The 10938-nt window shown below is 41.4% G+C and overlaps 1 pseudogene; it reads right to left on the bottom strand.

Annotated features, from left to right (window-relative positions):
- Positions 1-1165: 1165 nt before the first annotated feature.
- Positions 1166-8654, bottom strand: LOC115003725 (craniofacial development protein 2-like; annotated as a pseudogene).
- Between the last annotated feature and the right edge of the window lie 2284 nt (positions 8655-10938).

The raw sequence follows: 10938 nt of genomic DNA, 5'->3' as shown, positions 1-10938 counted from the left end.
CATTTTCATTAAGGACTTATAGAATCATTACTTAATCAAACAATCTTACTACCTTTGAAATTTTACTGAGTAATGCAGTAAAACACAACCCCATCCACCTCCAACCCAGACTTCTATCTCCCAATAGTTTTCCATCAAACCGATTGATTCTAACCTAATTCTTATAAATTGCTTCATTAATTGCTCCACTAAAGCTCCTGACTGAACATCTCATTTGCCTTGATGCATGACTCTCAATAGTCTAACATGTCCAGTGGACACTCAAACCAATCAACTTCAAAAGCACCCAAACACAAGTGATTTTCAGCCTACTAAGTCTCATTTTAAATTTAATTTCCTTAAACAATGAAAATACCTTTGTTCTTCACCTTGTTTCTAATATTGTGTGGTAGCATCAGCTAGCATTAGATCCTCAAAGTTAGTTTGTGTAGCTAGTAGATGATTATTCTAAGGACTTTATATGCCAGATAAATCAACTTGTGTTGGACTGTTCAGATGTTAGATAGCACCATTGGTGGCTAGAAGAGCTTTTAGGCGCTTCAACCTTCACCTGTGGCCTGCTAATCTCCTTCCTCATTCTCTCGTTTAACATTTAATTTCGGTCTGAGTGAAGAGGCATTGCAGACTAGCCACATGCTAATCTGTGACCTTTGTTTTAAATACATTTTTATTTAGTGTGTGCATGTGAGAATGTGTGTGGGTGTGTGGGGAACCACTGAATTGCAGTGACATACATATTTAGAAATGGAAAAGTAAATGTGGACAAACAGGAAGCACTTCCTTTTTCCCTGCCACACACAAGCAAGACACATGACGAAACTTTCAAGGGTGAAAGTACCGGATTGGCATAATTACAGAAAAACTTCCCAAGAATTTTACCAGGTTTCAGTAAGAAGAGGTCATTTGTTATTTGTTCATTTATGTATTCATGGAAATGTTTATCTCTGTTGACAAATCTTGGCACACTGATTTTTTTAACATGTTTTAAATCTATTGTTGGTGGAGCTACTCTGACCGACATAGTACAAGTGCAATTCAAACACGACAAAATGCAGCTTCTCCGTGACATCAGGTCCAACGACAGTGCTTTTTCCGACTGTTATTTTTGTGCCATTGCAATCTATTGAATTATTAATAGTAAGCAGTGGCATTTTTTATTCCGTGTCCATGCTTCCTCCTGTAAACGGCTTCACTCAGCACTCAGGTAGTAACTTGCTAAAAGAGAATCTTGGCTTTTTGTTTTTGTGTTTTTTTTCCTTTTTTTCTTTTTTATATTTTCCTGTCATGTGTGTCCAACCCTTTCAGCATCCTCTTGCTATCTGATATTTTCTCTCAAACTCCCCAGCCACATCTCAACCATACACACCTTCTGTCTTCACAGTTGTCTATCCCTAATAGGTTGACAGGTTTGTGGCAGAAGATGCTGGTTGATTTATTGGGTGCTCCAGGTTCTAGTGGTGCATGTCTGACTTGCATCTTCTTAAAAAGACATTTAGCTCTTTCTCATCCCTCTAAAGTGTTCTCTGTAGCACACAACTTGTGCTAACACAAGTATCAAAGGCATTTGTATTTTTATATTATGAATTTGTTTATCAGCAGCTCAGAGTATGGCACACTACACTGTCCAAAAAAGAAAAGGTTAGGGATGGAATCTAACTGAAATCATACATGTTAGACATTCATTATTAAAACTGAATATTATATTTTTACATAAATAAATATTTCAGGAAAGTGAGCATTTTCTACAGAAATACAGTACACAGTACAGTCCTGTCATACAAAGGAAGAGATAGCAAGCAATTCAAGCCGAAGTGAGTGCTGACAGATGAAGACTGTCTTTTTTCATTCAAAAACCCACTGGTTGGAACTAGTATTCCAAGTCAACGGCATCTTTTCGACAGAAACCTGACATTGCGGTAAGCTTAAGTGCTGCTCTGCGTTTTCTGGTTTTCATGCACAATGACTCCTTGGGGCCCCAGCACTAAAAGCCATTAGCGCTCCCAGTGGTGTAAAACTTGCATGAATCTATAAATCTTTCAAGGCAGTGGATTGAATGTGTACTCCTGATAAAGGATATATTTTGGATGAACAGTGCTGCAGCTGAGTCAAGCTGCCAACAGTACAGACTCTGATGTTTATTAAAGCAGTAAGAGAACATGAAAACTTAAGCACAGCAAAAGCCTCTTCAATGGATGGATCTTTAGCAGGGAAAGGAATCTATCTATTGTATCTTCTAAAATATTTAGATGTCACATTTTCATTTGCATGGCGTAAGGACAAGTTTATTTTATATTTATAGCTGTTAAAAAAAAGGAGCTGACTAGCAAGTTCAACAGAATCATAAAATGTGGAAAACAACCACTCATACTCATGTCTATTTCACTTTACAAGGATGTTCCACATATTGGCCTAAGAACATGCATTTTGCGAAGATGTTCATCCTCCACTAACAAGTCTGCTGCTGTTTCTCTACTATATCCATGTACTGTACTTTCTCTTGCATCAAAGTGGAGCTGGGAGAGCGACTGCACGGTGTTTATGCCAAACTGTGAAGGACAGTAGGAGGGGCAGACAAATAGGGAGGTGGGAATCCAATCGCCCAGCACAAGGGCAAATTATCTGACCAAGGTGGGGTGTCTTCAGCCACTAATTGATAAGAGCCTTCTATCTTTAGTAAGCAGCATTGTTTGGCTCAGGACATCAAAACCTTGGCTGTGGCTGAAAGGCTTGTTGTGTCCCACTCCCCCCTTATCCCGGGCTATCGAGGGAGGGTAAAAGTCAGGATGTCACCTTGCCAGGGGGTGACTTCTCTACTTTCCTGCCTGAAACATAGGAGTTGTTTTCACTAATGTGAATTTGAGCCTTCTCCTGCTTGTGTTATTTCCATAATAGATATGGGTTATAGCACCTGACATACAGTGTCTCCTTTACCTTGCTTTCATTATGATTTAATCGCAGAGAAGAGGAAAAAAGAATCATGACCTTGTGCGATTTATAGTTACAAGATAATTAAGAAGGCCTGCATTATCAAAACGTCTCAAGGAATAGTGTTATAAAATAAGTACTCTAAGTGAACAGTGCAACTTCATAATTTAGTTTGTTCCTGAAAATAATCTGAATTTTGTAAAGCAATGTAATTAGAGTACATATTGTTGTCCTGATTCTGATCAAAACCTACCGGAAAGACAAGATTACCATAGATGTAAGAAAGACCAACAACAAATAGAAAATACAAACATGAGAATCCAATTGGAAAAGAAGCCAGTTGGATACTTGGTCTAATGGTACAAGTCAAAACAATACTAGTTCAACCCACACTCTCATACAGGCTTACTGGTCTCCTATAAAACCAAAGGAACATGTTGTAAAAAATAAATAAAAAAAACACATCACTTTATCACAGAATAATTTTGCTGGATTTTAACACAATGCTCACTTTAAGAATGTTAAAAATAAATAAAATGTGGTTTGCCATCCTTAATTTAAGCCATTTAATGTATACTGTATGGTGGTGGCATATTTTCCAACGGGTAAGAATTGTGGCATGTTCAAAAGGAATGAAATGGTGCAGGTTCCATGAATTTTACGAAGCACACTCATGCTCCCCAGAGAATGAACCCTTTCTATTTTGGACCCTCAATGAGCTTTCCGCTGTAACACACTCAGGCCAAACATGTCAGTTTTGCACACAAAATATCGAACCGGCAGATGTAGGTTGGATGCCATGACAGTTTGGAACATATTCATGCTCCAAAGGGTAGAAGGGGTTAGCCGTTCAAATTTTAATGACCCCACGGCCATTAATCAAGTGCTTACCTCAGGACACGTTTTGTTCTTAGCTCTCAAAGAAGCCTCAAAGAAGAGCAAAATGGTCATTGGTGTTCTTTACCCTCACTTTAATATTGTGAGGTATAATATAATATTATGTATTTTGTGATTTTTTTCATGTTATTCCCAAACAATGTCATTAATTGCTAACCATTTAAGGTCTTGATTTAGTGTAATCTCTCTACCCGCCCTATCATCAGCTTCTATGTTGGCTGCAAACTTGAACATTTCATAAACAGTATTGTCTCTCTCCAATAAAAGAAACATCTTGTTCCAGTGCTTTACTTTCATTAAAAATTCTCTTTTTAAGCCTTTAGTAACATGAAAGAAAACCTGGTCTTGGAAAAACATCTTTATCCACACCCACTGTTTGTCAACAAAAATATCTGTGGCACACATAAGAAGGGTGTGTATATTCATATTAGTGTGTATGTGTGATTGTACACTACTAGTCTGACACAGGAAATGAGAAATCGGGCCAGTATAACCTCATAGTCACAGTCTATTCATGGCCCAAGTTAGTCAGTTTATAAGACTGTTAGCACCTGACACATCCAACCAGTCCAGTTCCTGCTGGTTCCTGCTGGCTCTACTGATTTACCATTCCTTTTATGGAAATTGTAGCATATCATGGGTTGCAGCAATGCTTTTTGTATTATAACCATTTAATCAAATTTTGTTTGCTTCTATACTCCATATTGTAAGGATTTCAAATAGCCCACTTGTTTTCAGCACCAATGCATTTTTTCTTGTACTCTATATGTAGCATGTTTGCATTTACTTTATTGGAAATTTGAAATGGGAGAAGCAAATATATATTAAAGGTAACTGCTTTTATTATACAAAAACGTTTTTTTTTTCCAAACCTTCTCTATTTTTACATCTCACAAGTGGTGCATGCCCTACCATTCTTTTAAACTATAAATATTAGCTGCATACATATATGTATTTCTATATAAGAAAAAAGCATACATTTCAAATTAAAATAATTTACCAAATGCGATATCAGTTACAAAAGAGGAAAATACAAGCTTCTGTTTGATTTTTGCGGCAGACAGGTTCATTTCTGTGAGGTCATGGCATTGATTAGCCACAGATGCCCTGGAGGCCCAGAAGTGAGGCAGGTTGCAAACTGACCTGAATTAGACTGTAAAGATGACATCTGAGCCAGTTCAATTAGCAAATTCTAATCCACACTGATTACTCGAAAGCCACATCACTACTGATGGATAGTTCCCTTCTTTACAGTCAGACTCCCAGAGTGCTCTTTGAAATGGGTTAAAGCTCCAGGAAACTTGATCTAGAATTTAGTTGTTGTTTTTGTCTAATTATTAACAGGAGTGTTTGAGTGGCAGAGAGGAGTAGGGAGATATGTTAATTGTGCATTAAAAACAAGCTGTTTAACAGGATAGTATTACTACTGATTTATAACTTATTTGAAAAACCATTGCCTGGTACATAAATTACCAACAATGGAGCCATCACATCACTCACTAAAGCTTCTTTCCCTAGCCCAGTTTGTTTAATTTTGAGTCCTGGCTAAACTGAATATAAACTTCCCATTGCCTCCTCTCATGAAATACATTGCTCAGAATGTTCAAAGGAAAAATACAACCAATTTTACAGGTAGCTCCTGTAATAGTCATTTCATTTATGAAAACTACACTCAGCTACAGTGTTAGGTAGCTAGCTCATCGTGCCCAGGAATGGAGGCCCGACAACCAACACAATTAAAAAAATGTGTATTGCTTCTTAGAGTAAATACAATTAAAATTCTTCAAACATTGCGGAATATTTCACCACTGCGGCACGCTGTAGATCAATTGTTTTTACGCGGGGGTCTTGGTTTAGTTATGCATGTGCACGAGGTCAAACACGCATTACCATGCGACAATGCGATAGTTCTTGTGACAGTTTCATGCTGTTCCACTAATTGTACAAATTAAACAACATTTTAAGACAAGATATAACATGCCCGTTATTCATTAAACGGCTAATTCTAGGAGTATAGTCAATATCTGCAATAATGTTGGAATCATGCAATCATTATGTTAATACTAAAGGCAATGTCAAACATTTTAATTAATTAATTTCAGTTTGGAGAACTCGTTGGAATCGAAGGAAATTTAGTTACAAATTTACAATTTCGTGTGTTAGGTACCTTTAGGTGGTGAGGAGTAAAATGAATACTGCATTTTAAAATTAAAGGCAATATTATATTATGTAGTGTGCTTTGGTGTTGGTTTTACTACTAGGTCGTCCTCAGACGGGCCCTCCATCGGTGCTTCCAGTCATCCCGATCCTCCATGCATCTGGCTAGCTCGCCAGTATTTTCTGCTCCCGCATCTTTCCTGAGTACATCCACTTATGTTATTGCGGGACGCCCTTGTGATCGGTGCCCGTGTGCTGGCTCCCACAGCACAAGTTTGCTGGCTGGCAGCTCTTGGTGTCTCTGGCAGTGACCTGCCAGACTCATTCTCCTGACCGCTGTTTTCTCACCCACCCTTAGTGCCCCCCCATACAAGTGCGTGTTGGTGACATGCTCATCCTTGTTGATGCCAAGTACCACACGCAGCATTCTCATGTAGCACCCATCTAGGGATTTCTGCAGAGTTGGCTTCAGGGTCCAGCATTCACTGTCATACAGGAGAACAGACTCCACTGTTGCATGGAAGAAGCTGAATTTCATTTGTCGGGGGAGGTTGGAGTTCCACACACAGGTCATGCCGTTCAGGGCCCTCCATGCAAGCGCCTTCCTCACTTTAAGGTCTTGCTCGGACAAGTTGACCCACGAGCCCAGGTATTTGAAATCAGTGCCTCCTGTTGTTTTTAGAGGTGGATGGTCCGGGGGGATGTTATATGTTATGAACTCAGTTTTCTTGGAATTTAGCTGAATGCAAACCTTGGCGCACTCTGTCTCCACTCTGCCCAGGAGTGCCTGTGCTTGTTCTATGCGGTCAGAGAGCAGACTGATATCATCCGCATAGTCCATGTCCATTAGGACTAGAGCGGGGTGTCGTCTCAACCTCCTAGGTGTTATTGTGAGGCCAAGTTCTAGCTCCTGTCCACTGATGGCCTTCCTGAGCGCATAGTCTAGGACTATGATGAAGAGGAAGGGGGCAAGGATGTCCCCTTGCAACACCGCAGCCAGGATGTCAAACTCTTCACTGTTGCCATCTGGGGTTACCACCTTCCCTCTTGTACTCTTATACATGGTCCTTATGGCCCGGAGTAAATTGGAAGGGACACCGTAGGCCTTGAGTATCTTCATCATCACGCCTCTGTGTATCCAGTCAAATGCCTTTTTGAAATCGATGAAGCACAGTACCGCTGTCAGGTTGTTCTTCTTAACCTCCTCGATGATTCTCCTCAAGGCCAAGATCTGGGTAACAGTTGTCCTCTTCTCTCGGAAACCATTTTGGTTCTCTCTCAGGTGGGGGTCGATGGCACTCTGTATCCGATTCAGTATCATGCGGTTGTACATTTCCACGGTAGTTTTCTGGCTTCGAGAGATCTCCGGACTTAGGCACTGGGATGATGTTAGAGAGAGACCACATATCAGGCTGGCCAGGAGATTTCGGAAGTGAGAGAACCAAGAGGTCACCCTCTCTTCTGGGCTATCGCCCGCCACCTGTCCCTCCTTCGACCTTTTCCTCCCGCTCATCTCATTGATGACCCTCCATGCCTCCCCGTGCTATTCACCATGCACTGCCTCCACTCTCTGCACCTTCTCCATCAGCACCTCCCCCCTGATCTTATCGTAGGTATCGAAAAGAAGCTGTTTGGTCATATTCAATACCATGCGATTCTCTGCAGTCGGCTCGTGCCCAAAGCCTCGGTGTGCTTCCTCCACTCCCTCACGCGCCACCATGACCTCCGGATGCCTGGACCTCTGGGATACTCCATTCCTCTTCATCACTGGAACACATATACTTGTCACCTCCATGTTCGCAGCAACGCTCCTCCTCCTCGCCCAGCAGCTGGAAGCGATTCCTCACCTCCACTGCGTACCTGGTTTGAAGGCCAGGGCTGGCCGAGAATGCCTTCCAGTCATACCGGGTCTTCAGGCTTGGTTTGGGGACCCTGAGAATCAGTCTCACCCTCATGGAGACCACTCGATGATCAGAGCCCACAGAGTTGAACGTGCTGTAAGGTTCAGCGTTCAAGATGGAGTTTCTCCACCTTCGCCTTACTAGTATGTAGTCCAGTTGACGTTGCATACCGGTAGCCTGATCCTAGAAGGTCCATCTCTTGCCCATTCTTTTCTGGAACATGGTGTTCACAGCTAGTACAGCTTGTGCTCCATAAGTAGGGCTGCAAGATGTTTGCCATTGCAGTTAGTGGAGTTGTGGTACGTGAGAGGTACGTGAGAGGTGCGTCCTCCGGTCCGATCCTTGCATTGAAGTCACCCAGGATTGCAAGGAAGTTGTGAGCCGGGATATCACGGACCGCCGTTGCAAGGTCCTCATAGAACTTCTCCACCTCCTCAGCTTGTGCCACATTGGTGGGTGAGTACACGACTATGACAGTTGTGACTGGGTTGCCATCAAAGTCAGCACTAAGGATCTTGTTGGTGTGATAGTGTACCCTAAGGAGAGCCTTACGTGCCCGAGAACTCAGCAGTAACCCCACTCCGCCAGTGGCAGCTTGTGCCTCATACGGCTCGGAGCCGAGTGTGAACAGCACCCTTGGTTTTTGTTTGGAGTGTCCTTCTCCTCGATGGGTTGCCTTACATGGCTATGAGGCTATGAGCCCCATCCGCCCACAATAGGATGCAGTTTAACGTCTTACCCAGGACTGGTTTTGGGATGCAGATTAGTATTCATCTCTTGAGGCATTTAGTTACAGATCTCATTTCATCTGCAAGCCTATTTTATTGTATTTAAATTATGAAATTGGGACCATGAACAGAAGTGATTTACACCAAACAGCTTTGTTTTGCACACTGACTCTTCAGCTGTGCTATTTTCAAACAATACTATGTTTTTGTCAGAACAGAAAATCTGCAAATTTATTACCGATTTGCTTTTGTGAATGATTAATAGCTGCCATTGTTTACTATTACAATGTGAATGGCTGCTGTAAGTCCTCTAATGGCTACTCAGCTGATGGCAGCAGACAATAAGGGATACTCAATATGCCCGTAAATTCTGCCTTGCTCTGACATCAGCTTACACGCTCAGCAAATCACTAGACTGGCAGATCTCAGTCCTGCCTTATCCTTCACTGCACTCCCACCTCTTTCTATTACTCCTCCGTGATTAATGCCCCACCATCATCAACAACATACACCACAAGTTGCATATCTAATGTAAAAATACTCAATGAGCTTTCTCGGGTGGGTTTGAGGGTCAGACGGAGTTTAAGACCTCCCATCCCCACAAATCCTCTCAGTGTCCTTCTGAGGCTACTGGCAGCAGAGAAGGAATATTACAGGCTGAACAGAACCGTAGGCTCTTTTTTTATATCAAATTCCAGCCTTTGTATCACTATTATTTTGCAGCCTCCTCCAGTCTTTCACATCCACAAAACCCTAAACCCCAGCTTTACTCTCACAATCACCTTACTTACTCCAAAGCAAGGTGAAATGAATGTGACCCAACCAATCTAACTTCTCAGGTAGCATGAAACCTAAATCACTCAAGTAAAATACACATGGAAATGCTCTCTTTTTTCTCAAAACTTGATAGAAATTCACCAGCACACAAATACTGCTACAATTTTCACAGATGCTTGCATTAGTATTCTGCGGGGATGCATCCCAATGACATGTAATACATCATAGTCACCAGGAGACACTTCCACTGCAGAGTTGACGTGCAAATATGGGCAGAGCATGTTTCAGGTTATAGTCTTTATCCTAAAAACGTCCTCTGAAGTTTCAGGAGCGACATGCATGTATGTACGTACAACCACATTCTGCATTAAGATGCACTCACACGGTGGTATAGTAGATGCATTACACCCAGCACCCGCCACCCACCAACCCCCACCTGCCAACACTCTCACACACACCAACACGTTGCACATCAGGGTCATACAGTCTTCGCATCATGGGATATTTGTGAAATGTGATATGAAGGCGGTTGGGGGAATGTGTTGTGCGTGTGTGTGTGTGTGTGTTTTTCAGGGACAGGAGTGTTCTCACTTTGAACAGTGAGCCAGGCAGGAATGCTGAATGCCCTTGACTAACCTTGTAGGTTTTACTGCGCTTTTATGAGAGGGTATAAATCATCATGATGTTTTATAAAAAAAAAATGCTGCTGTTTTACAATGTGCACCCAGATTGACAAGGCAAATGTGGCCCCCTATAACAAAGCCTATTACAAAGACTGTCTGGAATACACTGGACACTGAAATTCAATGCATCTCAAAATAATGAAAGGATGTCTGTGTTGTCCTATGTCAGTCAGAATGGAGAAACAATGAGAAATATTTTCAGTGGACACATAAAAATGAATCACTCTTGTGGGGAACATAAACACAGTGCAATGCTGCTATACTTGCAGGTGAATGGAAAATACACAAATTATCATATTGATTGCTTTTCGCCTCATTGAGGAGATTTCCATCTTTATTTCATAAAATGTGTACATACAAACAAAGGTTGGGAAGAAGACAGGTTTTAATGGTATCCACTGAGAGAGACTCTCGTCTAGACACACCGTTTTCAACAGAAACTGTAGAAGAGCAACTCTCCACTACTGCTCTTTACAATGTAAACAGCTCAGGCCAAAACCTTTCCACTCAACAACACATTTGCTCACAACGGCTCCCACTCATATATTCATGTATTCATGTGTTTATCAGAACTTGGCGGCTTACGTTGCCATTTTCTCCTTATAATGGTGAGCAAATGCACTTCCATAGTGGAATGGAAATAATCATGGATCCCAGGAAAACGCAGATTTTTTTTTTTTGTTGTGAGATAGAACATAGGCAGAGAAAGTGATGACAACTACAGAGTGAAAGGCCACATTTAGCCTGTTTTCCATACCTGCATGTCATTATCTTACATGCTAAAAGCTGTAATTAACATCTAGGTGTCAGAAGTAGTGTTTAAAAAATATATATATCATAAGAAAATGCAGTGTAAACAGGAGGAGAGAA

This window comes from Cottoperca gobio, chromosome 3 (genome assembly GCF_900634415.1).
Source record: "Cottoperca gobio chromosome 3, fCotGob3.1, whole genome shotgun sequence".
Lineage (NCBI taxonomy): Eukaryota > Metazoa > Chordata > Actinopteri > Perciformes > Bovichtidae > Cottoperca > Cottoperca gobio.
Note: the sequence above shows the minus strand (reverse complement) of the source record. Positions and strands in the feature narration are given on the sequence as shown.